We start from the raw sequence: 25,811 nt of genomic DNA, 5'->3' as shown, positions 1-25,811 counted from the left end.
GGAGTGGCACAAGGAAAAATGACTGAACACACTTACTGAAATATATTTTTAATACTTTGTACAAAAGTCTTTGTTGGGAATGAAGTGTCAAGATGCCTCCTGTATGGAGAAACTAGTCGCATGCATTACTTAGGTGCAATTTTGGCCCATTCTTCCACACAGTCTTCAAATCTTCAACGCTCCACGGACCTCACAGAGGAACTTGTTCTTTAGTTCTTTCCATAGATTTTCCATTAGATTCAAGTCACATGCTTGGCTGGGCCATACTAGCAGCTTTATTTTCCTTCTCTGACTTTTCTTAAAAAGAAAATCTGAAAGTTCAGCTACAGATTGCCAGAAGATCTGAAATGCAAGCCTAGATTTGATGTTTTGGTGAAAGAAAATCCTCCTCTATACCACTTCATCATGAAGCTGAATATCTGGTGATACAAAATACAAAACATGCACTATGCACAATTTATCCAATAACAACCCTATAACTTCTTCTGGGTTGTCTGGGTTTCTTGGTGGCTTTCCTCATTCTTCCCCTTCTTGCACAGTCACTCAGTTTTTGAGAACTATCTACTCCACACAGATTTACCATAGAGTGCCACACTGTTTGTATTTCTTCATAACTGATGTAAATAAAGTCCAAGACATATTCAGTGACTTGGAAATGTTCATGTGTCCATCCCCTGACTTGTCTGAAGAAAACTGGCAATAAAACTGATTATTTACAGGTATTATACCAAAGCGTTCCATTACTTATGCAACCCATCATCTTGGCTTTTATATTTTTAATTAATTTATGTTAATTTATGTTACATTCATGAGTGTTGCATCACCAGCTGGACAGCTTCATGATGAAGTGGTATAGAAAAGGTTTCTATAAAGAAAGAAAGAAAAAAATAAACACTTGAAAGTTCAGCTACAATTTTCCAGAAGGCACATTGGAGATTCAAGCATAGATTTGATGTTTTGTTGAAAGAAAATTATTCTCTGTGCAACTCCACTATGAAGGCAGGAATGGTGATACAAAATGCAAAACCTGCACTTTGCACAATCTCTTCAATCACAGCCACAGAAGCCTATAACTTCTTCAGGGTTGTCCTGGTGTCTTGGTGGCTTTCCTCATTCTTCCCCTTCTTGCACAGTCACTCAGTTTTTTGAGAACTATCTACTCCACACACATTTACCACAGAGTGCCATACTGTTTGTATTTCTTCATAATTCATGTAAATAATGTCCAAGACATAGTCAGTGTCTTGGGAATGTTCACGTATCCATACCCTTACTTGTCCGAAGAAAACTGTATACAAAAGTGATGGTTTACATGTGCTATACTGAAGGGGGCACTTACTTATTCACACCATCATTTTGGCTTTTAGATTTTTAATTAATTTATATCCAAATGTAGAGATTTACTTTCACTGTGAGTTTAAAGAGCATGATTTTGGAAATTCTAATATACAAGGCCTGAATTTTTGTTTTGTTTTTTTGATGTCCTAATAAGAATCTAACATGTAAAGGGTCAAGGGGGCAAACACTTTTTCACAGCACTGTATGCCGGCGAGTCTGTATGTGTGAAGAGAAATTATCTTCTTTTTTTCCTCCCTCTTTCTCTCTCTTGGGTAGTCAGCTCTATCCTCTGCCTGCAGAGGATAGAGCTGTACCTCTCATAGCTGTCTGTCTGCTACAAAGTATGTAACAGGCAGGCATTAAAATCTTTGATTTCAGACTTCACAAATGTTTTAACTGTTAAGCTTTATTCACTATGCCCGCAAAATATGTTAGTGGTCTAAAAATTATCGGACCCAAATTTATCGGAAGCTAATTGGTCCGCTGATGGTTTTCAATGTTATCTGAACAGCTAATCCGCGAACGAAAACATTAGCTTCGATAAATAGCGGTTAGCGGATTAGCGGTTTTGTGCCCACCACTGTGCTGGCTGTAGGCCTACATGGCTGGCAAAATGACAAAGACAACGGAAATCAACAACACTTTCATCTGCATTGGGTGAAATTACAGCAAACCATTTCCCTTTGCGTAAATGATCAAAGAGGCCACCAGTGAACACGCTCTCCAGATTTCAAATATGACAATTTGTAATTCATGATGCATCAGTCAACTTGCATTATCAAATCAGGAAAAGATGATCAGTTCTAAAGCTCAGGTAAAAAGGAAGTTGAATCTATTTTGTAAAGCTTTTGCAGCATCCGTTACAAGACTCATATTACTATCAAATACAACACCACACATATCACTGCGAGATGCCCTACCCTTGACGCAGTTCTCAGTTCTTCTAAACATGCTGGAAATATCCAGACAGGTTGGAAATTTTTCCACCATCCTCCATAATGGTCTCTTTGGGACTGTGTAAGTATACAGCTGAACAAACAGTCCACATAAAACAAAACGCAGTTACCTAAAAGAAGAAGCGTGACGCCTCTGTAGCTTTGGAAGAGGTTCACTCTTACCACGCCAATAGATGGAAAGTGAAGGGGTGTTACTTAGGCGGCTGTGGCCTGGGAGTGCACGAGGACAGTGTGATCACAGTGATCCAGAATGCCACAGATCAGGTTACAGTGGCAGTAAATATAGCAGACACCTCTGACATCTGCAGGTCACTTAACACTCACTGGCATACCGATTTGTTCTTAAAGGACTCGCATTAAGGCCTTTTATAAGCCAAGCTTGGCGCGCAGCGGGTCCACTGGCAGCTTTCAAAGAAATTAATATCTGAACTGAGAGAGATGTTTCACTGGAACATGATGTGTTGGTTCATCAAAAGGAATCTGAACAATTCCTTAAATAGCCACAGTTGAGCTAATGGCGCCATTATTTTATCCTCTCTAGATTGCCAAAGGAACAACATGAATTTTTGTTTGATGGATGTTCCTGGAAAACAAATAAGAGCTTTGACTCTTTTATGGGGGTGTTAGTATATATGTTGCACACTATGTGCAAGTGTTGGTTATCGGGATGCAACTAATAGTTATGTCAATCATCACCACGATGGGGGTAGTTTCTTTTTCCAGTTACAGAGCATACCTCGAAAGAAGAATACCAGTCCTGTTTATCTGTCTCCCCTTGATTTGTAGTCTGGACAAAGTTATCATCCACTGAATATGTTGGCCTATTTAATAACAGTGATTTTGAATATTTTTAAAAGTACCCATCTTCTGCAGCTGCCTGAAAACGTAGTTAACGACTCCTCAACCCAATGCATACCTCTCCACTAAAGTTTCTTTCTTAAATTTTGTTCTTGCCTTTTTAAGAAATCTGCCAGATGGCAAAGGAACAAATAAGCACTTATTCATAACTGTTGTGTTACACTATTAAATCATGTGAGTCTAGTTTTGTGGTCACAGAATATATGTTATGTATATATAGTTCATACACAGTAAAATCACCAGTCAAATCATCGTCCCACTCTATGTACACTGGCAGTGTTAATTTAACATGGTCAGTGTTAATTTTACACTGGTGATTTTACTGTGTAGGGGTGGAACGATACACTCGCTACACAATACAAAGTATATCACAATGCAATAAATCCTGGTGCACAAAGATTACAAAGAAATATAACCAGCGGTGAAGACTATACATTAAAGAATCAAAGGATTCTGAAGTACAAGTTGTAATTCTGGACATTAACATTTTGTATTTATACATATACAGTAGTGTTCAGAATAATAGTAGTGCTATGTGACTAAAAAGATTAATCCAGGTTTTGAGTATATTTCTTATTGTTACATGGGAAACAAGGTACCAGTAGATTCAGTAGATTCTCACAAATCCAACAAGACCAAGCATCCATGATATGCACACTCTTAAGGCTATAAAATTGGGCTATTAGTAAAAAAAGTAGAAAAGGGGGTGTTCACAATAATAGTAGTGTGGCATTCAGTTAGTGAGTTCGTCAATTTTGTGGAACAAACAAGTGTGAATCAGGTGTCCCCTATGTAAGGATGAAACCAGCACCTGTTGAACATGCTTTTCTCTTTGAAAGCCTGAGGAAAATGGGACGTTCAAGACATTGTTCAGAAGAACAGCGTAGTTTGATTAAAAAGTTGATTGGACAGGGGAAAACATATACGCAGGTGCAAAAAATCATAGGCTGTTCATCTACAATGATCTCCAATGCTTTAAAATGGACAAAAAAAAAAAACAGAGAAGCATGGAAGAAAATTGAAAACAACCATCAAAATGGATAGAAGAATAACCAGAATGGTAAAGGCTCACCCACTGATCAGCTCCAGGATGATCAAAGACAGTCTGGAGTTACCTGTAAGTGCTGTGACAGTTAGAAGACGCCTGTGTGAAGCTAATTTATTTGCAAGAATCCCCCGCAAAGTCCCTCTGTTAAATAAAAGACATGTGCAAAAGAGGTTACAATTTGCCAAAGAACACATCAACTGGCCTAAAGAGAAATAGAGGAATATTTTGTGGACTGATGAGAGTAAAATTGTTCTTTTTGGGTCCAAGGGCTGCAGACAGTTTGTGAGACGACCCCTAAACTCTGAATTCAAGCCACAGTTCACAGTGAAGACAGTGAAGCATGGTGGTGCAAGCATCATGATATGGGCATGTTTCTCCTACTATGGTGTTGGGCCTATATATCGCATACCAGGTATCATGGATCAGTTTGGATATGTCAAAATACTTGAAGAGGTCATGTTGCCTTATGCTGAAGAGGACTTGCCCTTGAAATGGGTGTTTCAACAAGACAATGACCCCAAGCACACTAGTAATTGAGCAAAATCATGGTTCCAAACCAACAAAATTAATGCCTCGCAGATGTGAAGAAATCATGAAAAACTGTGGTTATACAACTAAATACTAGTTTAGTGATTCACAGGATTGCTAAAAAAGCAGCAGACATAACAGTTTTGAGTTTGTAGCGTCAACAGCAGATGCTACTATTATTGTGAACACCCCCTTTTCTACTTTTTTTTTACTAATAGCTTGGTCTTGTTGGATTTGTGAGAATCTACTGAATCTACTGGTACCTTGTTTCCCATGTAACCATAAGAAATATACTCAAAACCTCATATATATATATATATATATATATATATAATATATATATATATATATATATATATCTATATATATATATATATATATATATATATATATAATATATATATATATATTCAGGATTTGATTATCTCTTTCATGGAGTAGCTGAATTTTAATGACATCACAACAATTATTTACAAAAAAATATGATTCAATACAGGACTGCTAGGATAGGCGGTTCTACAATATGATTATCACGACATACGATGCCTCATTTCACTGCTAGAAGTTAAATTTAAATATTTTGAGTTTCTTACATTTTAAGATGATTTGTACACTTTTCATTTTTAAACAACAAATACAAGAACAACATGTAATAATAATAATAATTATTATTATTATTATTATTATTATTATTATTGCAGGGGTGGTGGCCAAGTGGTTAATGTGCTTGGTTTCATTGCAGAAGGTTCCGGGTTCAAATCCCACCCATGCCACATTTCTCCATGTAATGTGGAATTGCATCAGGAAGGGCATCCAGCGTAAAACCTGTGCCAATTCAACATGCAGATCCACCTTGGATTTGCTGTGGCAACCCCGAGTGCAAACAAGGGAGCAGCCGAAGGGACTTACTTTTATTATTATTATTATTAATCCTCTTTACCTTTGCAAGGATACAACAAAGGTGTTTGGTACTAAGGCCAACCGGCCTACATGTGTTTTGTAGACATGGAAAAGGCATATGACCAGGTCCCTCCAGGTGTCCTGTGGGGTGCGTTGTGGGAGTATGGCATACTGGAACCACTGCAGCTCACAATCTGGTCTCTATTTGACCAAAGCAGGAGCTGTGTCTGCATTCTCAGCATCATATCAGACCTGTTCCCAGTAGGTACTGGAATCCGCCAGGAGTGCTTCTTCTCATCCATCCTATTTGTAATGTTCATGGACAGGATTTCAAGGCAAAGCCAGGGACTGGAGGGTGTCTCGTTCAGTTACCTAAGAGTTGCATCTCTGTTTTTTGCAGATGACGTGGTTCTGTTGGCTTCATCAGACAGCGACTGCTGATGCACACTGGGCAGGTTTGAGGCCAAGTCTAAAGAGACTGGGATGAAGATCAGCACCTCCACATCTGAGACTATGTCCATATGTCAAAAAAGGGTGGATTGTCCTCTCTGGATCAGGGGAGTTATTGCCCTAAGTGGAGGAGTTTAGATATCTCGGGGTCTTGTTCTTGAGTGGGGGTAATTTGGAGCATGAAATTGACAGACTGATTAGGGCTGATGTTTTGTGGATCTGATGTTCTGTGGATGCTGTACCAGACCAGCGTGGTGAAGGAAGAGTTAGAGAACTTGGCCAAGAACAGGGAAGTGTGGCATGAGCTGCTTGGTCTACTGCGACTGTGGCAGAAAATGAATGAATATAGTCAACCATAAAAGTTTTATTGCAGATCTGGTGCTAATAGCTTGAAAACACAGCCCCACACAAAAATCTTTGACATGAGATAACAAAATTCTTCACATTTTTATAATGACTGCTAAGTATTAATGAATAAACCAAATAAATACCTCATGTGACCACCCTATAGAATTTGTTTGGGTGAACAATCCCATGATTTTACAGGACCATCATAACCAATGTGTTTATTGACTGGGGGGAGCGGAGGGGCTGCAAACCTACAAAGGATTCCGGCTTTTAATTAATGTGGAAAAAAATAATTTGCTTTCTTTAATAATGAGTTAATAATATATTTGTTGTGTGGGCCGCTGAAGAGGAGGTACTGCTGGCCCACCACCACCAGAGGGCACCCTGCCTGGAGTGCGGGCTCCAGGCACCAGAGGGCGCTGCCACCTCACAGGAGCAGCCGGGGTGACAGCTGTTACCAATCATCTGATCCGCATCAGTATATCAGCAAGACGTCATCTCCACCTCTTTGCCGAGATATCGCTCTACCGAGGAGGTAACGTACTCAGCCAATTGTGTTGTCTTCTTGAACATAATACGTTGTTGCTTTTGCGCAGATAGTGAGTGGAACAGCAGGAGACTGTATTGGACCTTTTTGATAAATACACACATTCCTGCACTAACCAGTGTTTTCCTGACGAGAGGTGGAGGTGGTTTTTCCACCATACGTGTTGCTGGGTGCAGGCGCACCCACATCTGACTGTTTTTGTTCCTCGCCAGCAGTACCAGATCCGACAAGCGGAGGCAGTGGCCACCTGGGAGTTCGGGACTTGGCGGCTCCAGTATTCCCGGGGTTCGGTGGCGGAGGAAATCGTGTGGTTCCGGTTCTGCTTTGGACAGACGTCTTCTATCTTCGAGCCTGCCCACATGACACCTTTTGTGATTTGACTTATTTGTCTATTATTGTAATCTGTTGTGTTTGTTGTGCTTATTTCACAACAGTAAAAGTGCTATTTGACTTCCTCCATTGTCCGTTCATTTGCGCCCCCTGTTGTGGGTCCGTGTTCCTACACTTTCACAACAGGATATCTCGGCCAACGTCATGGATCCCAAGGGGCGTCAACCGGCTGTTGAACGGCCAATGGAAGAACAGGGCGCACAGGCGTCCGCAGGAGGAATGATCGGTGAGTTGCAGCGAATCCTCACCGCCTTCACGGCTCGGTTGGATCTTATGACCGAGCAGAACGTCCTCCTTAACCGCAGGGTGGAGGATCTCGCCGCGCAGGTGGAAGTGCGCCCTCAGGGCGCTGCTGCGGCTCTCCCTCCTGTCGACCCTGTGCGTAACAGTGACGTTCCACAGGTCGTTCAACGACCCCTCCCACCTTCCCCGGAAGCATACATAAGCCCTCCAGAGCCGTACGGGGGTTGTGTGGAGACCTGCGCGGACTTTCTTATGCAGTGTTCGCTCGTCTTCGCACAACGCCCCGTCATGTACGCGACTGATGCTAGCAAAATAGCTTATGTGATAAATCTGCTCCGCGGTGAGGCACGCGCTTGGGCTACAGCGCTCTGGGAGCAAAATTCACGGCTCCTTCAGACATATGATGGGTTTGTGAGGGAGTTCAGAACAGTGTTCGATCACCCAAATAGAGGAGAGACCGCTTCAGCCGTGCTGCTGTCAATGAGACAGGGGCGCCGGAGCGCAGCTGCTTATGCAGTCGACTTCCGCATCGCGGCTGCGAGGTCCGGCTGGAATAGCACTGCACTCCGCGCTGCCTTCATAAACGGACTGTCGTTGGTCCTGAAGGAGCACCTGGTGGCTAAGGACGAACCGCGGGATTTAGATGGGCTTATTGATCTCGTTATACGGTTAGACAATCGGTTAGAAGAACGTCGTCGGGAACGAGACGAAGGGCGTGGCCGGGCACGCGCCGTCCCTCTCCCTTCCAGCTCCGACCGAGCTCCGCCCTCCCCACGCTCCACGGCCTCTACGCTCCGTGTGGTTACAGCTCCCCCTGCTGATGAAGCTATGGACACGAGCAGGGCCACATTTAGACCACCGGATAGACAGAGGAGGCTGGTCCGCGGAGCGTGCTTGTTTGTGGCTCGATAGAGCATCAGGTGAGGGACTGCCCCGAACGGTTAAACACCAACACCCGCCCCTAGAAACTGGGCTAGGGGTGGGTCAAGACATTCACGTGGGACACACCCATATTGCCACACGACTCCCAGTTACAATCCTTTATGAGGATTTAACCCTTCAGGCCCCAGCACTGGTGGACACGGGCTCTGAAGGGAATTTGCTAGACAGCAAATGGGCCAGGGAGGCAGGGCTCCCTCTGGTGGCACTTACTTCACCTGTGCAAGTACGGGCACTAGATGGCTCCCTACTCCCTTTAATCACACATAAGACACCTCCAGTAACTCTGGTGGTGTCAGGGAACCACCGGGAGGAGATCGAGTTTTTTGTGACTCCTGCCACCTCCCGTGTGATTCTCGGTTCCCCTGGATGTTAAAACACAATCCCCGGATCGATTGGCCATCCGGGGTAGTGGTTCAGTGGAGCGAGACCTGCCATCGGGTATGTTTAGGTTCCTCGGTTCCTCCCAGTTCCCAGGCTAAGGAGGAGGTCAGAGTCCCGCCCAATCTCGGGACAGTGCCGGTGGAGTACCATGACCTTGTGGACGTGTTCAGTAAGGATCTGGCGCTCACCCTTCCCCCGCACCACCCGTACGATTGTGCCATTGATTTGGTTCCAGGCGTTGAGTTCCCGTCCAGCAGGCTGTACAACCTCTCACGACCTGAGCGCGAATCAATGGAGACCTACATCCGGGACTCTTTAGCTGCCGGGTTGATCCGGAATTCCACCTCCCGATGGGTGCAGGTTTCTTTTTTGTGGGGAAAAAGGATGGCGGACTACGTCCATGCATTGATTACAGGGGGCTGAACGAAATCACGGTTCGTAACCGATACCCATTGCCCTTGTTGGATTCAGTGTTCACGCCCCTGCATGGAGCCCAAATGTTCACTAAGCTAGATCTTAGAAATGCGTATCACCTGGTTCGGATCCGGAAGGGAGACGAGTGGAAGACGGCATTTAACACCCCCTTAGGTCACTTTGAGTACCTGGTCATGCCGTTCAGTCTTACAAACGCCCCCGCGACGTTCCAAGCATTGGTTAATGATGTCTTGTGGGATTTCCTGCACCGATTCGTCTTCGTATATCTGGACGATATACTCATCTTTTCTCTGGATCCTGAGACCCATGTCCGGCATGTACGTCAGGTCCTGCAGCGGTTGTTAGAGAACCGGCTGTTTGTGAAGAGCGAGAAGTGCAAGTTCCACCGCACTTCTTTGTCCTTCCTGGGGTTTATCATCTCCCCTAACTCCGTCGCTCCTGATCCGGCCAAGGTCGCGGCGGTGAGAGACTGGCCCCAACCTACCAGCCATAGGAAACTGCAACAGTTCCTCGGCTTTGCAAATTTCTACAGGAGGTTCATTAAGGGCTACAGTCAGGTAGTTAGCCCCCTGACAGCCCTGACCTCACCAAAAGTCCCCTTCACCTGGTCGGATCGTTGCGATGCCGCGTTCAAGGAGTTGAAACGGCGCTTCTCGTCTGCACCCGTTCTGGTGCAGCCCGATCCTAGTCGCCAGTTTGTGGTTGAAGTGGACGCCTCGGACTCAGGGATAGGAGCTGTGCTTTCCCAGAGCGGAGAGACCGATAAGGTCCTTCACCCGTGTGCCTATTTTTCCCCGCAGGTTGACCCCGGCCGAACGGAACTATGACGTCGGCAATCGAGAACTCCTTGCGGTGAAAGAGGCTCTTGAAGAGTGGAGACATCTGTTGGAGGGAACATCCGTGCCATTCACGGTTTTCACTGACCACCGGAACCTGGAGTATATCAGGACCGCCAAGCGGCTGAACCCCAGGCAAGCCCGCTGGTCACTGTTCTTCGGCTGTTTTGACTTCCGGATCACCTACCGTCCCGGGACCAAAAACCAGAGATCGGATGCCTTGTCCCGGGTACATGAAGATGAAGTCAAAACGGAGTTGTCGGATCCACCGGAACCCATCATCCCGGAGTCCGCTATCGTGGCCACCCTCACCTGGGACGTAGAGAGAACCGTCCGGGAGGCCCTGGCACGAAGCCCGGACCCCGGAACAGGGCCGAAGAACAGACTTTACGTCCCACCAGAGGCTAGGGCTGCAGTCCTGGACTTCTGTCACGGCTCCAAGTTCTCCTGTCATCCGGGGGTGCGAAGAACCGTGGCAGTCATCCGACAGCGCTTCTGGTGGGCATCCCTAGAGGCCGACGTCCGGGAATATATCCAGGCCTGCACCACCTGCGCCAGGGGCAAGGCTGATCATCGCAGGGCATCGGGACTGCTCCAGCCGCTGCCCGTGCCTCATCGCCCCTGGTCCCACATCGGCCTGGATTTTGTCATGGGCCTCCCGCCGTCCCAGGGCAACACCACCATCCTCACGATAGTGGACCGATTCTCCAAGGCGGCCCACTTCATGGCCCTCCCAAAGCTCCCGACTGCCCAGGAGACAGCGGACCTCCTGGTCCACCACGTCGTCCGGCTGCATGGGATTCCAACAGACATCGTCTCCAATCGCGGTCCCCAGTTCTCCTCGCAAGTCTGGAGGAGCTTCTGCCGGGAACTGGGGGCCACGGTGAGTCTCTCATCCGGGTATCATCCCCAGACCAACGGGCAAGCAGAACGGGCCAATCAGGAGGTGGAACAGGCCCTGCGTTGCGTGACGGCCGTGCACCGGCGGCCTGGAGTACCCATTTGGCCTGGATCGAGTATGCCCATAACAGCCAGGTGTCGTCAGCTACCGGCCTCTCCCCTTTTGAGGTGTGTCTGGGGTACCAGCCTCCTTTGTTTCCGGTGATTGAGGGAGAGGTCGGTGTGCCCTCGGTCCAGGCCCACCTGCGGAAGTGCCGTCGGGTGTGGCGTGCCGCCCGTTCTGCTTTGCTGAGGGCCCGGATGAGGACGAAAGCCCATGCAGACCGTCGGCGGACCCCGGCCCCTACGTATCGGCCAGGGCAGGAAGTGTGGTTGTCAACAAAGGACATTCCCCTCAAAGTGGACTCACCTAAACTGCAGGATCGGTACATCGGTCCATTCAAGATCCTCAAGGTCATCAGTCTAGCCGCAGTGAGGCTTCAGCTTCCGGCCTCACTGCGGATCCATCCCGTTTTCCATGTGTCCCGGATTAAGCCGCATCACACCTCACCCCTCTGTACTCCGGGTCCGGCACCACCTCCTGCCCGGATCATCGATGGCGAGCCGGCTTGGACTGTGCGCCAGCTCTTGGATGTCCGTAGGATGGGCCGGGGCTTCCAGTATTTGGTGGACTGGGAGGGGTACGGACCCAAAGAAGGCTCCTGGGTGAAGAGGAGCTTCATCCTGGACCCGGCCCTCCTGGCCGATTTCTACCGCCGCCACCCGGACAAGCCTGGTCGGGCGCCAGGAGGCGCCCGTTGAGGGGGGGGTCCTGTTGTGTGGGCCGCTGAAGAGGAGGTACTGCTGGCCCACCACCACCAGAGGGCACCCTGCCTGGAGTGCGGGCTCCAGGCACCAGAGGGCGCTGCCACCTCACAGGAGCAGCCGGGGTGACAGCTGTCACCTACGACAGCTGTTACCAATCATCTGATCCGCATCGGTATATCAGCAAGACGTCATCTCCACCTCTTTGCCGAGATATCGCTCTACCGAGGAGGTAACGTACTCAGCCAATTGTGTTGTCTTCTTGAACATAATACGTTGTTGCTTTTGCGCAGATAGTGAGTGGAACAGCAGGAGACTGTACTGGACCTTTTGATAAGTACACACATTCCTGCACTAACCAGTGTTTTCCTGACGAGAGGTGGAGGTGGTTTTTCCACCATACGTGTTGCTGGGTGCAGGCGCACCCACATCTGACTGTTTTTGTTCCTCGCCAGCAGTACCAGATCCGACAAGCGGAGGCAGTGGCCACCTGGGAGTTCGGGACTTGGCGGCTCCAGTATTCCCGGGGTTCGGTGGCGGAGGAAATCGTGTGGTTCCGGTTCTGCTTTGGACAGACGTCTTCTATCTTCGAGCCTGCCCACATGACACCTTTTGTGATTTGACTTATTTGTCTATTATTGTAATCTGTTGTGTTTGTTGTGCTTATTTCACAACAGTAAAAGTGCTATTTGACTTCCTCCATTGTCCGTTCATTTTTGCGCCCCCTGTTGTGGGTCCGTGTTCCTACACTTTCACAACAATATTTTTATTATTAATTATTAATACTTAATAACAATCTAATTTTAAAAATTGATAAAATACTTGAACTGATTTTTTTCTAATTAAAATCTGTAAATTTCTGCTTTGGTCCTTTGCTTCCAAAGTAATGGAAAAAGACAAATGGAAAAAGACAGATGTAGTCCTTTGCTGGATGTTCTCTGTTAGCTGGATAACATTACATGACACAGTGAGGAGTTGAGGCGACACTGACACAGCAGCCGTAACCAATTTAGCATGATGTGAGTGTTTCTTTTTGGTATGTGCTGACTTACTGAAATCAATAAGATGTCTTAGCATGATGTCTTTTTTTTATTTTGTTAAAGGGGGCAGGGGAGGAGGAGCAATCCAGAAGCACACAGATAACTGTTGCAACAGATGTTGAGCAGGTCAAAGTGATACACATTCAGTGACCCAACAACCTCTGTCTTCAGATTCAGGAACTGACTAATCATTACATCTTTCCAATATAGCAAATCAAGTTACATGCATTTATAATCTTATTTATATCTGTGATAATAGTGTCAAATATAAAATGAAAAAAATACTGAAGCACTGACTAATAAATGATAAGGTAAATATTTAAAATGCACAATAAACCACCAAATTCTGCAATCATCTGTGGCTCAAGTACTGTGACTATATGCACTGATTTTAAAATAAATAAAGTACTTTCACGAACTAAGATCGTTTCAGTGTACACACACTTGAATCATGAGTTTGCCACAGGACCTACAACTATTTTTCGCAACATCAGGTAATTTTTGAAGCTGTTTGATAATTCTAACAGATAATGCTAAAATACAAGGTCTGTTAGAAAAGTATCGTACCTTTTTTATTTTTTGCAAAAACCTGATGGATTTGAATTACGTGTGCTTGTATGAGCCAACCTTGAACCTTCGTGCGCATGCGTGAACTTTTCACGCCTGTCGACTGCATCATTTTCTGGTAAGCAACCTTTGTGTGAGGACGTGTAGTGCTCATGTTGGATTTTCATTTCAAGGAAAAAGACGGAATGACTGGAGCAGTGCTGCATCAAATTTTGCCAGAAACTGGGCGACAGACAGGTGGAAACCATTCGGGTGATTCAGACAGCTTTCGGTTACTTTTCAGTCGTGTGACTATCTGAGAAATTGTGGAAGAGGTGGGCAAGTCACAACATGTCCTGTGAGACTTCAACACGGAGGCACTTTTGCACCGCCGTCAGCAGCAGCATGAATTTCACCGCCACTCTTTTCATGGCCAAATCTTCTGTCACAGTGGAATGTACCGAAAAAGTGCTGATGTCCACCTCTTCTGCAATTTCTCGGATAGTCACACGACGGTCCCGCATCACCACAGCGTTCACTTTGGAAATGATCTGGTCATTTCAGCATGTTGATGGCCGACCAGAGCGTGGCTCGCTCTCCACCGTTGTGCGGACGTCTTTAAACCGGTTGTACCGCTCCTTAATCTGTGTGATGCTCATAGCATCGTCACCGAAAGCCGTCTGAATCATCTGAATGGTTTCCTCCTGGCTGTCACCCAGTTTCTGGCAAAATTTGATGCAGCGCTGCTCCAGTCGTTCCATCTTTTTCCTTGAAATGAAAATCCGCCGAGCGCACAGCACAGGTCCCACACAAAGGCTGCTTACCACGAAATGACGCAATCGACAGGCGCAAAAAAGTTCACGCATGTGCACGAAGGTTCAAGGTTGGCTCAGCCAAGCACACGATTCAAATCCATCAGGTTTTTGCAAAAAATAAAAAGGTCTGATACTTTTCTAACAGACCTTGTATGTAACAAAATAGGCTATCTGAAGCAGTTAAAAAATGGACAGTATGTTCTTCATTTGCTAAGCTCTCACATGACAAGTGCTAAATTGTGTGGGCAATCCAAACGTTTAATGCGTTGGGTTGGAGACAGTTTTGTAGGTGATTTCCTAATAGTCTGCCAATTTTGACCTAATCAATACCACTTAAGGTGGCAAAACAACACTTACAATCCAGCCACAGTAAACTATGAGTACACAAAAATGTATGACGGCCATCTCAGGGTGGTAGCTATAGCAAGGCAGGGGTCAATGAAGAACTCAAATTTTAAGCATCCTCCAATTATACTGAAAACTACACCACATTATTATCACTTACTGAGGCGTTGCTGGTCCCGTAGCATAGATTTACATTTATGCTACCTGTCAATACCTGCCCACAGTAACGGGCAGGTATCCCAATACCCGCCCGCTGTGCATAAAGTGATGACATCATATCATGCGCAACCCAAGAACTGTCCGCAGACGATAACATGAAAAGACGAGAAGTGTGTGTTGATCCCAATATGGATATTTCAGACGATAGTTCGACAATTAACAGTAGCCAAAGCAGCCAGCTTGATGAGGACGCCCTGGCGAATTTGGAGAGCAGAGCAGTACCAGCGGTTAGGGTTAGGGTAACCCTAACCCTAACCCTTTTTATGTACGCATTTGCTGGGTGTCGTGCGTTTTGAAATGACATTAAATATTGTTAATGTGATTCCACGTGTTGTGTATCTCAGTAAGTGATAATAATACAATAACATGCAGTTGTCATGAGGTATGCATTTTCTGAGTCCCTCCGTCCATGCCGAGTCACCCAAAATGACTGATATTCTCCCGAGTTAGACGAGGGCAAATATCGGTCATTTTGGGCGACTGGGCATGGACGGAGGGACTCAGAAAATGCATACCGCCCTCCAAAAGCATGTTATTGTATTATTATATGCCTGATCATAAAAATTCCAAAAAGGTATAGTTTGGAATATCTATGGTGGAATATTATGGAGTTATGGGGTAAAAATAGCAAAAATGGTCAAGTTGATCCAATAGAAGGGCGCGTCACTTCCGGCGCAGTAGCGAATTTGAAGGCGAGAATTCGTATTTCCGCAACTGGCTGCCCGCTGTAAACACGCTCAGGCTGCATTGATCGTCTATTGAAATCAGCTGATAGCTATCACTGCCTGGAACGATGAGATTTACAGACCAAGCAGACCTGACATGAACCATGTATAGCAAATTCACTTGATTGACGAGTCTGATCCCTTTGAAAAGTGACCAAATTACATGTATTTGTATAGAGTTCGGTGATGTTTTCAGTGGCCAGAAATGGCCACCAGAGGGCATTCACGTAAAGTCCGCGCCCTTGTATTCTGATAAACCCAAAAAGGTCCACCTAGCTAATCCTGAATAATAGCAGTCCATATCAGTACCCCTCCTCCATCTTGTGTGCCTTACTCGAAGTGGTGTTATAGAGGGTTTTCATGTGACGTATCGGTCACGTCATTCTGTGTCCCGTGGCCATTCTGGATTACGACGTGGTGGCCGCTGTGATTACACTTCGTGTATTTGGCGAACAATTGCAGAAGCTTCAACGTCGGTGTGAAGAAGCCTCACAGCACCGTGGCGCTGTGAGAGATCTGCCGCTAACAGATATCCACTGCTCCCAGAATTTTATTTTATTCGGCAATAAAATTATATAACAATACATAAAAATACTGCAGAGGATAACACAAGAACGCTTCCAATACGGATGCTTATTTACATTGTGGTCCTCGAGTACCGAGCTGCTGATCCACAAGCTGCCCTTCCAGCGCCTGGTGAGAGAAATCGCTCAGGACTTCAAGACAACCTCCGCTTTCAGAGCTCCACTGTGATGCTCTGCAGGAGGCCGGCGAGGCTGACCTGGTCGGCAGCTTCCTAGTTCACAATATCGCAGTGTGACACGGTCAGCCAGTTTGTTACATTAACACTAAACTCACTATCTGGTATAAGATACGGATCCACTGAACCAACTGCTACACATCTATCACGATAAATAGCTTTATCTCGAGGATTTAAAGCCTCATAATAACCGTACATTCTCTTCATTTTTCTATCACGCGTCAGCCTCCTTGTAATCCAGAATGGCAACGGCACCTGTCCTGCAGCAAATCGGTCACGTGATTGAAAACCCTGTATAGTCCATTAGTGTTCCATGGGCCTGTCCATTTTGTCCATCAGGAGTCAATGTCATTTCATCTGTACGTAAAAAAAATTGAAAAATCTGTCTTCAGATATTTCTTGGCCCAGTCTCGACATGTCAACTTGTGAGTCTTGTTCAGTGATGTGGTCTTGTTTCAGTCTTCCTTGGCCATGTCTCCGAGCACTCAATGTTTTATATTCTGGACACTCCAAATAGGCTGCAGATCAAGAATAGTGGCACCAGAGAACAAAGTGTTCCTGGTCGTGTCCCATTTAATTCTGTTAAAGTCTTTTGCAGTTAATATACATATTTTCTTCTCCACACGTGTTTTCTCCCTTGCAACTATGTTGAGTATTTGGTAACACTAATTTAACTGTTGGGTCAACTGTTAATCAAATCTTCTGAGGGGCAGCAGCGAGCACAATTTAAAACTTATTCTGAAATAAAGCGTCGTTTTTGTAGTGAGAATTTATGCCGAATACTAAAGCGGACCTTTGCGACTCTTAGAGTTTCTATCAGGTTGTTATATAAGGTATATACCTATATTTAATTAGCAAGAAAGTATAAACTGCTTAGGTTTTGAGGGGAGTTTGTTTTGTGCATAGAGAAATGTCCCATCAATCAGGCGGTAGCGAGCTGGATGTGCCGATTTTAAAAGTTAATATTTTTAAATATTAGCGATTTAGCTGTCACATTGCCAGCCGAATATTAGTTGCTCCTTATCGCTATTAAAATGTGTATATTGGTGCTGTAGGGTGTGTACAGTCTTTCATAAAAATGAAAGAGACGCAGCGTGTCAGAGTTCGAAGGGGGTTTGGTGGCGGTGTGTGGGAACTGCATTCACTCACCGCACAGTTGCAGATCATCCAGATCCAAGAGGGCAGTTTAGCGCCATCCAAACCCGTCTGTTGGAGTCCGCTTTGCCGCTGCGCGCTGAAGGACTGCCGACAGTATCAGGCAAAATATGGTCAGCCGGAAACCAAATTTAATCAAAATTACGTCGGTTTTCTTCATCCATATCGGCTGTTCCCTTGCAGTTTAGAGTTTTTTAGCCTCCGAGTACGGGTCCGTCCGCTTTAACGGTGACGTCACTCCAGCAATAGCTCGTTTGTGTTTGGCTCAATGGAACCGCCTCCTTACACAGTCACCATGGTGATTAACGTAAACATCAAAGGCTCTTTCATTGAAAAAAGTGCTGCATTCAGGGCCAGTACCAGAAATTGGACATTCCTTCATGTAATTAACTTGAGGGATGTTTTTAATAAGTTTGTTACGAAACCAAAGCCGGGCGCATTGTGCTAAAACAATTAGTTGATTTAAATAAATAATTAATTGGAAAAAGTACTTCAGCTATTTGAAACTTAACATTTAAAGTCATTCACTAAGAAAAAAAAAATACATTTAACTCATTCCAACTATTGAAGTGTGAACATTCAACTAGGCCTGTACTTTGTCAAAAACAGCGAGTGACTGAATATATAAACTAGTCCATCCTCTCGAAATTGTTAACACTATAACTCAAAAACAATAAATGCTACCGTCATGTAATTCATCAATCAGAAGAGCATATGATGAGGATAAACTGATGTGACATTGGTTAACTTTGATGGACCAGAACAACAATATACACACCACATATATATATGGTGTGTGTGTGTGTCTGTATGTGCATATGTACAAGTAAGGTGTGTATTTTAACTTTTTAATGTTTAATTATGCTGTTTTAATTGTATATTACATCATGGAAAATATGCAATATGCTGATGAATTTTCCATAGGCATGTAAGCAGTGTTTTATTTGTTGTATTTATTGATTTTTGAGACAGAAATGTTTCGGGCACTTGAAGTCCAAGACAAATTCCCCTTGGGGACAAAAAAAAAAAAAAAAAAGTATTGTATCGCTGTGCAAGATATAACAGATCAATCTGCCACTTGCTGAATACTGAGCACACTGCAAGGAATAATCTTAATGGTCACATGCATGATGAAAATTAGGAGCAAGTGTGAAGTTACCCGTTTCTTTTATTTTCAAAGCCTAGGTCAGCTGCTGCTTCTATCATTTCATCTTAATTTGGGATTTGCTGGTTTTCAAAAGTGTTTCCAATTGTAATATAGCAAGGGCAGAGCATTGTCAAATGTTTTTAAAGCTTTTTTTTTTTTAAGTCTGAAGTGCTGTAAGATTGCCAGTATGTTTTTTCCGATTTTTTTTTTAAATCAGTGATAAAAGTTAGACTGGATTTAACGAAACAATCTTGTTTAAACAATTCAAAACCAAGTATAGACAATCTTGAGGTCCTATGAAGAAGATTGTAAACAGCATTTCAACAATTTAAATAAGATTTTAATTCCATACAGCTCTTGAACTGGCCAAATGTTAAAAAAAAACCCCTCATCCGAATATCAAATCCTTTAATACCATGGTCCTTGGGTTTTGACTAGAAATGTGAAGCTGTGTCTTTGGGCTCTAGGACACTGTGATGGGTATTTTGTTGACAAGCAGACTAAAGAGTTAATCACAAGAAAATAATGGGAAAATTAATCAATTATGAAAATAGTACTTGGAGTCATTGCTGTGGTATAAACATTAGGGGTGTGCCAATCTGATATTTTGGATCAATATCAGTCAGATACTGGCCAAAACTACTGGATATCCGAAATCCCGTTGTTAAAAAAAAAAAAAAAATCTAATCAGAGTTGTCTACTGCTTGTCTGAGTTATGTTGTGGGCTTGTATGATTTCCTTTAGGAAGTAAAATATTTGTTTATCATTTACATAGATAACACATTAGTAGTTTTAAGAAAGGGAAAGGATATAAGATGGCTGTTGGTATCAGCAGATACTGAAGGCTCCAGTATCGGTATCATAAACAGGGGCGGATCTAAGGGGAGAAAGGGGGTGGTGCACGCCCCCTCCTTTTCATGGACCAAAAGAAAAAAAATTGAAATCCCAGCTGAATGTTGTTTCTGAACCCTCTATTCAGCAACAAGTGACTCAGTTCACTCCATTTATACCGGATCAAAGGTGTAGCAAAGGTGGGGTTTTTTTAGCCACAGATGTTTCAAATGTTCTGCTACTTGTCATCATAATGTCATAGCATCACATTCTAGATTGTATAGTACAAGTTCAAATGAATTAAATCAAAACACGTTATCAGGTTTCTTTTCTATGTGGTGTATATTGTGGCAAAATATGCGGCAAAATGCAGGAAAGGACACCTAAAAATTCTAAAATTTTTAGGTCGCACCTGACTTGTTCGCAAGTCCATGCTGCACCCCCCCCCTTACAAAATCCAGGCTCTGCCCCTGAAATCGGACATGAAATACTGACATTGTGCCATCCCTAATAAAGATATGAAACCACCTTTACAATGTGTAACAGGGTTAAATATGTGGAATCAAACACACCATTACACACTGGTGAGGGAGACCATCATTTATTACCATTCAGTGACCTCTTTCTTTACATACACAAGAAGATGATATCAGATGACCCATTCTGTTGCATGTCATATAACTTTCATATCATCTATATAATTCCAGATCTAATAAACAGTCCTGTGTTACATACTGTAGCTGAGTGAAAATGATTAGCTTAAATACTGGCGTGTCAAACAGGCTCAAAACCTGCATATTTAGACAACCAAACTGTAATACACTATAATCAAGGACACTATAGTTTTGCTAGATCTATGTGAGGCAGATGAGACAAGCAGTGTATTTATAATACGTAGCCTAACAACAATCCCACTTTCACCACACAGTTGCTGCAGCTGCCATGTCTCGCGGTTGTGTTGCATATTTACTTAAAAAGAAAAAAATTTTCCATGTATAAACAAAGGATACAATTCCATTTGTGAAACTACTCCTTTTCTATTTCTCATTTGTCACTAGCTTTAATGTTTCAGCTGAACTAATACCTGATTAACTTTAATCATCCATTTAATGCTTCTCAGTCTATTCTTTGTCATCAGCTTTTGACTGTGTTTTGTTGGCTCACGTTCTTTCCCACTGCAAATTCCTACACTTCCCAGAATGCCTTGAGACAGCCCTGAGAGAACTTCCCTGAACTATTATTTTTCAGATTGAAGTTGTGAACTACAGTCAACAAAGCCAGGAGGGATTGCATCAAAGCACAATCACAATATGCCCTGTGGCTGTGATGCGTTCAAGAGCTACTGCTGGTGGAGAATTTGATCTTTGTGCATCGATGATGGATTCCTCCCTGATGGAGTGTTGAGTAACAGATGCACTGCAGCTCTATAGAAGCCTACACTAAATGTGCCAAGCTAAAAACCAAAAACAAATTCACATGTCACAAAGCCCACGGTTGATCAGTTACACCCACAAACAGAAATACACCACCTGAAAAAGTGTGAACAGTACATTGCCATTATTTGATAAAATATTTTGAGGCAGTTTCCCCTTAATGGCTCTAAATAGATGTATTGTGTCGGACAATAAGCCACACTAAACACAACTTAGAGGGCACTCACAGAGTGGAGAAACCCCAACAGTCTTCTGTTTATCTGCTCTTAACGAGGTCATATAATGAAAAATCTATTGTACCATGTAATTAACATTTAAAATGGATTAGGTTTTATGTTAAACATCTTCAAATTCACAAAAATTGTATGAGAGTACACTGAAAAACTCCCCTGGTATAAGCAAATTTATGCCTGAAATGGCTCCTTTTAAACTTCTGTGACATATGTCACAGAAGTCCATATATGGACAACTGCTTGCTCTCTGTGACCCACCCACTGAGCAGGTATGCTCTCTGTGTAACACACTCACACAGTCTGATGGGACAGGAGATGTGGTAAAGCAGCAGACAGAAAAAGGTCTGTAATTGCACTGAGTGAATACATATAGGGGATAAATAAGATAGATACTGCAAGTCCATGATCTGCTCCCATTTGTTCACACAATATTTCAAAAACAATAAATGCTTTCATCTTTGAAACCTCCAAATTAAACATCAGTATGAAGACAAACTGATTAAACATTGGTCAACTTTGACACACCTGCTATACACCATTGGAACATGTCTTTGATTGCTGCAAGCGGTAATCGTATCATCACATGCACATTGGAAATTAGGAGCAGGTGTGGTTGAGGTGAAATTGGCTTGTTTGTCAGTTTTTCATTTCCAAAGCCTTTGGCTAATGGCCACTAAGGCCACCACTGCTGCTTGGTGAAAACCTAAAAAAATAGGTTTGGTAGGAAACATCATTTGCATGTCTACAAAGTATTTAAGCAACCAATTTTGTTTTTTTATATACATATTATTATTTAAAGGGTGTATGATATGACCTCTTTGAATGAGTTGAAGTGGCAGTAGGGGCACGGTGAAATAAATGTGAGAAGGTATTAAAAATTTTTAAAAAGTGATCCTGGATCCCAATTTGCCTCAGAATACAAAGCAACTCTTTCTTGATCAAAGTCAAACTGCTCACTTGAAATCCAATCATGCCTTTGTGAGGCATCATCCTAACAAACAGGTAAGACAGATCAGACAAATGCTGATAAAAACCTGCATGGTGGAAGTAACAACATAATAAATCAAACTGGAAATGAAAGTGCAGCATTTGCCCCACTTTCACTATGACCACTCAGGTGTCCTTGAGCAAGGCTCTAAATGATCATCTGTTCCAGTGGAACTGCTCATTGGCCGTTTCAAGGACCTGGTGTGAATATAGAGGATGTCACCCTGGAAGTGACGCTACATGTCTCAGTCCAAGTACCCTATGAATTAGGGTTAAAAACAAGCTACACAGATACAAATGAGAAGAAAACAACATTTAAATAAACTATTTTCATTGAGATCAGCATAAAATAGGACATGCTAAGTGCATTTTCCATAAAACTACAGGCTTTGTGACAGCTTTGCTTGCAAATCCAAAATAAATGACATGCATAAAACTAAATCACCAATTCTACAAACCACCATACACATTATAAAAGGAACTGCAACAGATTAAGATGTGGGTACCAGCGTTAACGGTGGTGTCTCTGTGCTGGTTTCTATGGCTGCAGTTCATGCTACACAATATTTAGTCAGTTACAAACCAGGAAATTGGGTGCCAGTATTATCCTCTTCACCTTTGTTTTACACGTCAATGGATAGTCAGGTACAGCAGTCATGCTTACAATAAACATCAAATTATAAAACACATTTAGGACACTATTATGTATGCAATATTGGCAATTATGAATGCAAAAAAAGCTGATAAAGTGTGGAAAAAACACTTTTCACCTATTTAAGCTTAAAATAAAATAAATGCACAAAGATGTTCACTATGAAGAGACACATTTACAAACAGCCGGAAAGCATGAATGTTTAATTTTGTGCAGACATATTAGCCGTCACCGTAATTATTAAGTTGCACACACTCTAGAATCTCTTAATCTGCTACAGCAAAAATCAATAGCAATAAACCTGACGCAACAATGGCTATCTTATAAAAAAGGTGGAAGAAGGACATTGTATGTTTTGAGTACAGAAATCAATACACATTTCTTTAATGTTGGTCATGATTCACTAATGAGTTGTCTTTGGTGAAACAATTACTTTTTCTGCAAGCAGATGAAGCACTCGTGTATTGCTAAAGGGTAACAGTGCGGGTTAAGGATCCATACATCTGCACGAAACTCTTTAATAGGTCAATTCATTGCCGTTCAAGGTTAATTACTGATTATACACCTCAAGTCAGGTCTGGGAGTGTGTGCTGGTGCTGTGTGTTACCACAACTACTGCATTACAGAACCACACTGGGTCTTGGTTGCCAACTACTGGTCCATCCCTAAGTCCTAAAAGTAGCCATCTATCTGCCATTGCTGGGTAATACGTCGGCATCTCCTTGGCCTTTTCCAGTTGCTGGGATTCTCAGTCAGCGCTGAGACACTTGCATGCTGGATCACATTCAGGGAGAGACTTAGTACCAAGTACATCCAGTCAATGCTTGAGGCTACTGGTTGGTGTCCAAGTCTCACAACCATGGAGTAAGACAAGAAGCTCCTACAAAGATATTGTTTTCACCAAAGACTACTGTTGTAGGACATCATGGAACCTGAACATCACTGCCAACATCGGAGAATCTCTCAAGATGCTGCGTCACCTTTGGATCTTCAGACACCAAACGAAGCTCCAAATGAAAACTCTCACACACTGAGATATCACTCACCGTAATCACAGCATGCACTCAGACAACAGAGAAGACCCCCAAGGAGTCTGAGCCTCATAATGCTCTCTTTGATGGAGTGATACCTGACACCATTAGAAGGAGGAGTCTACCCAACCCACCTGTACACTAACCACTAGAGCCACCAGTCCAAAAGTTAGTTTATCTACCCACCAAGATTTGGCTGCTTCCAGGTCTGCTGACCTCAGACAGTACTGCCACTACAACGACGAGCTTGCCGCAAGAGCAAGATGGCCACCTCAAGTTTGGATCTGAGTGCCACCATGTTGTGGATGAACTTTCACTCATCACCTTCCACAGATGGAACCCTTGGTGCTTCTTGGTGGTTTCCCTCTCCATTCTTTTACAGGGATAAGGATCCAAATGGCTTTCCTCCATCCCCTTCATAAAGCACAGCGTCCTCAGATGAAAGGCAGCAAAGTTTTTCCCACAGTGTGTGGATACAAGAGGTTTACTGATGGCGATAGGAGTGCCAATGTCACCACCAAACCCCCCCAAAAAGCGGTTACCTGCAGGATTTAGGAACACCTACAGTACCGAATGCAGTTTAATAGCATGCCCAGGATGTGATTATACATTATACATCAAATAAGTTAAATTAAATGCCAAACAAATCAAAAGAGGTGTACAAAACAAATGATGCAATGTCAATAAGTGGTCATACAAGAGCAAAATGTGCAGTAGTAATAACACCACCAATAATAATGTGAATCAAATACAAAGTCGCTAAAATCCCATCACCTTAATGAACTCAAAATAAAAACAAATAAATAAATAAGATAAAACATTAACATACAAATCAACTTTAAACAACATAATTCCAAGAATATTTTCAACTGAGGGAAATCAAACTATATGTACTGCAAAATATGCAGTAAGACATTACCTTAAGTTGTTCATTGTCCCTTCTACTGCCATCAAACAGGACAATATTCAGTTAGGACAGTGGAAAAGCCTGTATGGGGCAGCACATAACATGACTCAATTGTTTTGTGACATCTGTGGCTGCATACAACTGTGCATGAGTGCGTCAGTGATAAGTGTCAGTGATAACAAAGTGACATCAGATTTTGACGGATCTGAACACAGTGTAATGGAGTTTCACGTTCCTGCCAAAACTGACAACAATGTGGAAAACAATGGCGCCATCATCCCACACAAGTAGGTATAAATCTCTGTAAGCAATGCTGCCCTTTATCTAAAAAAAACTGCTAATCTATTGGTTTGCACTTTAGAATCACACCTGTATCTCTGCACTACAACATGTGCAACATCCTGTAATAACAGGAACTCACTTGGGTTGTGAAGAATTTGGTCAGGTTAGGATGTTACCAGTAAGTCTCCAAGTTAAACTGCTGCAACTCAGTCATATGCATAATATAATTCATGGAAATGTGCCCCAATATTTAACTTCTTCGTCTTAAATCTATGCCAACGTAATACCCGCTCACGTCATTTTGGCCTTGTCACCCCTTCTGTTAAATCTTTTGGCGAGTACTCTTTTTCTTTTACTGGTGCCAAGTCGAGGAACAGTTTGCCAGAGCATGATAAAACTCAGTCTGATGAAGCCTGTTTTAAATGTCATCTTAGAAACTTCTTACTAGCTTAACTTCTGGAAGAAGAACTTAAAGCTTGTATTATTTATTAATGAATTTTTAAGCAGGTATTATTTATATTTATTTTCCAAGTACCAGTTTTTAAATTGTGTTATAAACCAAATTTTAGCTTTTTCATTAACTGCATGCATTTGTACTGCTAAATTTAAAAAATTTAAAACATTGTTATACTTGTTCATTTATCTTGTATTATTTTATTGCCAATTGTAAACTTTGTTTTTTGTTTGATGTATGGACCACAATGCAAATAAAAGTGTTCACTTTATTGTGTTATCTATATATATTTGATGTACGTACTTTGGTATGTGTATTGAATTGTACTAAATAAAATCAATGAAA

At 43.1% G+C, this 25,811-nt stretch overlaps 1 protein-coding gene and 1 long non-coding RNA gene across 6 annotated transcripts in view; one reads left to right on the top strand and one right to left on the bottom strand.

The window, feature by feature from the left end:
• usp2a (ubiquitin specific peptidase 2a) overlaps window positions 1-17,732 on the bottom strand; it is a 148,387-nt gene extending 130,655 nt beyond the window's left edge. For 3 of the 5 annotated variants that reach the window (XM_034167764.1, XM_034167767.1, XM_034167768.1), the window contains exon 1: window positions 17,504-17,732. The gene's annotated coding sequence lies outside the window, so the exon portion shown is untranslated. The other 2 variants (XM_034167766.1, XM_034167765.1) reach the window with 2 other exon arrangements.
• On the top strand, window positions 5,502-20,725 carry LOC117508115. Its single transcript, XR_004559988.1, has 3 exons — window positions 5,502-5,512; window positions 18,690-18,694; window positions 20,493-20,725. It is a non-coding gene; the product is annotated as an uncharacterized LOC117508115 (long non-coding RNA).
• Window positions 20,726-25,811: the final 5,086 nt, after the last annotated feature.

This window comes from Thalassophryne amazonica, chromosome 4 (assembly GCF_902500255.1).
Source record: "Thalassophryne amazonica chromosome 4, fThaAma1.1, whole genome shotgun sequence".
Classification (NCBI taxonomy): domain Eukaryota; kingdom Metazoa; phylum Chordata; class Actinopteri; order Batrachoidiformes; family Batrachoididae; genus Thalassophryne; species Thalassophryne amazonica.
Note: the sequence above shows the minus strand (reverse complement) of the source record. Positions and strands in the feature narration are given on the sequence as shown.